Source organism: Micropterus dolomieu, unplaced genomic scaffold (genome assembly GCF_021292245.1).
Source record: "Micropterus dolomieu isolate WLL.071019.BEF.003 ecotype Adirondacks unplaced genomic scaffold, ASM2129224v1 contig_13248, whole genome shotgun sequence".
Classification (NCBI taxonomy): Eukaryota; Metazoa; Chordata; class Actinopteri; order Centrarchiformes; family Centrarchidae; genus Micropterus; species Micropterus dolomieu.
The window spans coordinates 627-7,089 of record NW_025742234.1 but is presented as its reverse complement, the minus strand read 5'-3'; the positions used below and the strand labels follow the sequence as shown (position 1 = coordinate 7,089).

Sequence of the window (6,463 nt, the reverse complement as noted above, 5' to 3'; positions counted from 1 at the left end):
CATTTTGAACACAGTGGTCTGGTCCTCTGCCTGCTCCCCCCGACACACACAAGTCTGAAGCCTCAGTGGCGTTGGGACTCCTGTAAGCCCCGCCCACACTGCTGTTTTCTAATTAAAACGGAGACCTTTCGCTACGTTAGCACCTCCCGTCCAGACTAAAATGGCGAAAACAAAGACCTAAAACAGAGAAGTTTGGAAACACTGACGACCCCGTTTTGCGTTTCAAAACTCCGGAGGGCGTTTTAGTGAAGCCGAGCCAAAACGGAGGACGCAGCCGCTCGGCTCTCTGATTGGGTCTTATAAGTCATGCAAAGCAGAAACACGATGCTGCTGACAGAGGTTCTGAGTTGGTATTTTTATTAAAATATTCTGTACAGTGCAAATAACACTCATCTGCCTGGACGCCGCCGTTTCCTTTGTGACGACTCCCAGTCTGGTTTTAGCCGCCACACTCCCGTGTTACATTCAGTCCCAGCTCGTTATTGGTGCATGAAAATAAACCTTCTTGGTCTGTATCTATTTATTCTTTCACCAAATCTTCTGTAACTATGGAACAGACCATCTGCTTCATGTTTACACCTGAACGCCCACTGGCTGTGTGTTTTCAGTTGTTTCCAAACTAAAATGGAGTAGTGTGGACGGGCCTGAGGCTGCAGGGCTGTTTTATTCAGTGAGAACATTTTCTTTCTCTTTAATACAGTTGATGCTGAGTCAGGACAAAATACCTGGCTCGTTAGGAAGCTTTGTCTAATGGCTTGTTGGATACAGCTAGAGATGTGCCGAGCGGGGGACCGGAACAGACCAGTTTCCAGCTTAGCCAGCGACCGGGGCTGAGCAGCGTCACATCGAATGTTACGCACACGGTGCATGCTGGGAACAGACGGTAGCCTCATGTCACAGCTGCACTCACTCGCACGTGTTAAAACACGTCTCAGGTGTGGAAGTTACGTAAGAAAGAGACGCACTCTTGGATGAAGTTAGAGACACGTGCATATTTTAAAGCAGGGAGCTGGTAAAGACACAGCGAACACAGCTGCTGGTGCTGATGTCATCACGCCACGGCGGTCTAATTAACAACGAGCCTCCTCCACACGGAGCTGACCTGCTGCTGTGCAAAGCACCAAACGGGAGCTGTCTCTAGGAAACAGCGGATCCCTGCAGTCTGTGAGGAAACACTAAAATAAGGTGGAGAGACCAGAAACCAGATACTAGAAACAGGGTAATGAGTTCTTTCACTTAAAATCTATTTTAAAATGGCCTGGATTGTGTTTGTAGCTGCAGTGAAAATGTCAACGTTATCTAATAATGACCGTTTCATTCTGATCATACAGCTGAACGGACCCCAGTGAGAATATCCAGCCTTTGTGTTGGTGCTGACGGGATCGTAATAAATAAAGAAACTACAAAGTAAAAGTATACTTTACTTTCTATAGTAGAAAGGATCCGAATCTGCAGGTCAGACCTTTAAATAATCTGGAACTGGAAAAATAAATGGGTGCATCTCTTCCTACAGCTAACAGCTGATGTGGTGGATCTGCGGCTGTGTCGGGTTTTGCTCAGCGTGATCAGCTGCAGGTACATATCTAAGTAAGAGACGTCCTCTGTCCCAGACCAAACCTAAAATACTATGTGGAGGATGCCAGATACCTCGGATATGACCGAAGGTGAACCTGAGTCAGATTTAAACAACTACTGCTGTATTGTAACCAGGTGGATCATTATCGCCAACATTTAACTGTGATTGTTGCCCACTTCAATTTTATTAAAAAGGAATAAAATGAACCGCGATATGATTGAAATGCTAGTGACGAGCCAGCTGCAGGGGATGGCAAGCAACAGCTATGTTCATACCTCCTTGTTTCGTGCGCGTTAAATCAATAAACCGATGCTTTAAAAATTAGACAAGCTTTACTGGGACCCTAACGGACTAACAGGGTTGGGGAGTAACAGATTACAGTCCTGCTCAGTCTTGTTCATGCTGCTGAGCTCCATCATTTCCTGCTGAAAACCTCCAGCAGTCTCAGACTAACACTTTCCCAGTGCTCCGAGTTAGCTGTGCGGGCAGAGAAATGGCATCATCAAATAAATGTCATGCCATTTCAACAAAATCAGTGTTTCTGTTCAGGAATCGTTAGATTTTTAATAAAAATTCATAAATGTTTTCCAGGAAATGACTTTAAAATATCATCAAGAATACTTAGAAAACAGCCTGTTTGTGACTGATGGGCTTCTGCTGTACTGGTGACCTTTAGTGCAAAGCATATCAGATAAAAACATTTTACATCCATTTTGATTTCATGGGAACGGGACATTTTGTTATTGGATGTTTCACAATACACTGAGCAGACATCTTTGATTCTCTCTTGTCTTTACTGGCGTTCGGAAGTAATCCAAAAGTACCTACACAGTAACCAGGTTCCATTACTTTATATTGTGGTACTTTGATTACGTTACTGATTACATTTTTAAGTAACCCTCCCGACCCTGTGACCTGACCTGCGTTCAGACTGTATGTTTCGCCATGTTTCAGGGACCTTTCTTATTATAGTGACAGACAAGAGAAAATAAGAAGTTCGAGCCTTATTCCGTAGTGATGTGCGGGTCGACCCTAAAGTATCGATATTTCTGATACCAGCGTTTCCTGCTCCAGGATCGATGCTCATATAAAAGGATCGATATCTAAACTTGTCATTTGGCGTGAGTGTGTGTTTTATCATAAGTATCTTACTGTCACCAGGATGGTCTAATTAAACTCGGTTGATAGGAACTACTTTTCCTTCCGCCTGTCAAAGTCATGCTTGTGCTGTGACGGAGCTTCTTTGAAGTGAGCAGCTGCAGCTCTTTACATTTCCTGTGATTAAATCCTGACTCTGACCGGCTGTAGAAACAGTCCCGTCTGGCTGTGTTTTAGCTGTGAAGGTAATAATGCTGCTCTGTGTGATGTGTGTGCAAAGACAGTGAAACACTTTGGCAACACTGCAAACTTCGCTAAACATCTGAGATTAAGTCAAAATAACATGCTGATTTTATGAAGCGGCAGTTCTGAGCAGGAGATTTTCATTATAATTAAAGAAGATGACGGTAGTTTGATGTCTTGTCATTATGCGGATGTTATTTTGAATTGTTAAGGCTACAGCCTGCTCCTTATTTCTCTCAGAAATACAGAAACGGGAGGTCACATTAAACTAGAAATAAAATGTGTAAAAATTATTGGTATCAGCACATCACTGTCACCTGAAGCTCCCTCAGTAACGAGAGTGGAGCGGCCTGCAGCTGTCGGTCATGTTGCTTTATGTAGATATATCTGTTTCTACAGCGCAGGTGTTAGTCAGGCCCGTTCTGCTGTGTTGGCGCAGTATGTAAATGTATTGATAGACGTGGTCAAACTGCAGGAATGAATTTGCTCTGCATTGCTGTGACTTTGACTCGCACCCATACAGCTGAGATCCACAGAGACACGTACCAACATTACTGCTCCACACTACTTCATTTATCATAAATTAAGTACTAAAAACAAAACAAAGAGGCAGTAAAACTGCTGAGCCACAATAAATCACCACCAAGTGCAGGAGGTTCCTGGAGAAGCTGAGTTTTATAAAGTCATTTTCTGTGAGAGGTCTGAACGCTGAGGTGCTCAACGTGAGCGAGCTGCAGCTGGGCCGCACACGAGCCTTTAACTCAGGACGGACAGGCAGGAAGCGAGTCTAAAACTCCAGGCTGTACGTTCAGGACTGATTCTGGAGGACGTCGCGCAACTTCAGGTATTTCTAAACAGCCCTGAGTCACATGACCTCCTCTCCAGCGACTACACAAACATCCTGCAGTAGGTGTGATGTCATTTCCTCTTCACTGGCGCAGGTTTGTTCAGGTTGACTCATCTCAGGAACTCCAGTAAACAAGCGTTTCTCATGTAAAGAACCTGCTCTGCTGTTTCCACGTTCCCACAGGCAGAGATGATTCAACAGCTGATTAATCTCATGGAAAGTTGAACTTACTGAAATGTTGCAAAGTGACCTGCAGAGAGAGCGAAGGCGGAAAGCAGTGGGCCGACACTAACTCTGCTGGCAGCACTCCCCGGTCAGCCCAGTAGAGGAGAAACAGTCCAGCATCGCCACCATGTGTCCAAGATGGATCATAGCAGAGACCCACCGGACTGATGGGGAGCCGGTAGGTTGGACTGTCACTGTTAATTCAAAACTACCGTTCAAATGTAGGAAACAATTCAACTGTACACATCAGCTTTCATTTAAACTCGACAGGCTCGAGGTCAGAAGTGTATCTGCATCTCACGGTCAAGAATAAACTTCCGTGCTCATAATTCACAGTATCAGCCACTTCACACATTCATCTATTCTGCCGTACAAAAGCAGAGTGCAGGAACTACCGAAGCAGTGGAGACAACAGGGGTTTAAAGTTTTTAGACAGGACGGCAAACTGTAACACAGATCCTGCCATACTGCACAGCACCTAAAACCTGCAGGGATCCTGACAACAACGTCTTCTCTCAGCTGTCTGATCCTTTTAACTGTGATCAACAGTCCAAAACTTGTAGGGATCAAGTGCAAGTATAATTCCTATCTATGCTCACATCAGTGTGATACATTCATTTACAGTTTAACACATTGAGTTTCTGATTTAAATGCAGCTCAACCACCAAATCACATGAGATTCACCAAACCTGAGATGACAGCGGAGATCTGCTGAGCTAATCAGTCATTTTAGTGACCTCTGATTGGGTGAACCGCCAACACGAATAACCCACATCTTTACCAGCTGTTTTAAAAAGGACTGAGCACCGCCTGCTGTGGCCCCAAGAATACATTTGACTTCTCAGCAGGTGAGTCATTTCCAAACACGTTGGGAGAGTTTCTGTTTCAGATATATGGCAGGAACTAAGATCTGATCCAGGATCAGAACAAAGTGTTTAACAGCAGCTGCTCCACCATGTTTACTCCCTCAACCAATCAGATTTCTCCGTACTGGATCAAGGACAGTCCAGCTGACCTCAGAGCAGTATCTACTCAGTATGTCCAGTTTCATTGTGCTCAGTTTCAGTGCAGCTGGCTCGTCTCATAATGTTCTTTATGAAATACTGTGATCTTCATGTGGTTTTCTGTCCACTGCTTGTGGCTCATCTTCCACACTGAGAGGGTCACATGGTGACTGACAGGTGGAAGTAAAGCTGAGGGCTGTTTACTTGTTTGTCTTCATCAACTTGCATTCTTACAGTGTTTTCCAACAGCTCTGTGAAACTCGGAGCAAACACACAACACGCTTATTAATGTGACTAAAAACAGTGAAATTAAAGAGCTGGCTGCCCTACAGGGCAAAAAGATGTGAAGTCTCTGAACAACATCTGCATCGATGCTTCTCTATAAAGACAAAAGACGTCATTTAACTCACAGTCAAAGCTTCTCCAGGGTTCAACACAGCCGGAGCTGAAGATTAAACTGAGTTGTCCTGAAGCAACTTATTTCCCCAAACTAATGGCAAAATGGCTGATCTGAACTATGACCCCGACCATGTGATGACAGTCAGCTGACAGCAGTCAGTAAACACCAGGGGGCGCTAGTTGCCCTTAATCTGCACGTAACATAAAGTGGAATTATTAGATTAGGACCTGATGTTTTCATGAGGACCAGCGCATGTTGGGAACCAGACAGGAGAAATCAGCTCATTCAGTCTCATAGTTTATTAAAGTCTCTGAACACAGCAGATGACAGTGAGACATTTATTGATCTCCATCATCTCATCTCTCCCAGCAAACACACACCTGCACAGCTGAGATTCATTTCTTCATCTTTCTGATCTCTGAAGGCTCCTGCTACACACCTCTTCATATTTCTATTCACATTATTTGGTTAGTTAGGAGGAGATTTCAAGTGAAGTACAAAGCAAAGAGAAATTAAGCGACTTCCTTAATTACTAAATGATTCAACGTGATTATGAAAGAAGATAAAACCTGAATAAAAAATGAAGGAAATTCCTTCAAAGCTAAATTATTCTGAAATACACCAAATGAATTCCAAAAAGGTGTTTTTGCTCCCATTTGTATAATCGTGCTGGTTTTTAGTCGGATCTGAGCTAAATGTGCTCCTGCTGCCAAACCATCGAAGGAACAAATGTTTTCAAGGTCCTGGAGGAGGAAATCTTTCTCTCTACAGAAAATGAGCCATGTCGACCACAAGGGGGCGCTAAAGGAAAGTCAGAAAGTTCATGTCTGTCTAACCAGATGAAGCTGGAGTCAGAACAGCCTCTGATTTTTAACGTTGGACTTTGTCTGCTCGCTACACGAATCTGTATTTTTCTCCAAACTGCACCAAATTAGCGTCAGCGGCCCTCGATGCCTCCAGATCTACAGATCCAGCAGCAGGAGGCTCTGGGACACGTTTCTTCTCTGATCTCAGGATTCACTTGTTCACGTGTCACCAGATGTGATTTGCACATCGAGTGTTGTGAAACC

General features: G+C 44.1%; 1 long non-coding RNA gene across 1 annotated transcript; it reads left to right on the top strand.

Moving 5' to 3' along the window:
- Positions 1–1,065: 1,065 nt before the first annotated feature.
- On the top strand, positions 1,066–1,669 carry LOC123966352. Its single transcript, XR_006823955.1, has 3 exons — positions 1,066–1,219; positions 1,332–1,407; positions 1,514–1,669. It is a non-coding gene; the product is annotated as an uncharacterized LOC123966352 (long non-coding RNA).
- Positions 1,670–6,463: the final 4,794 nt, after the last annotated feature.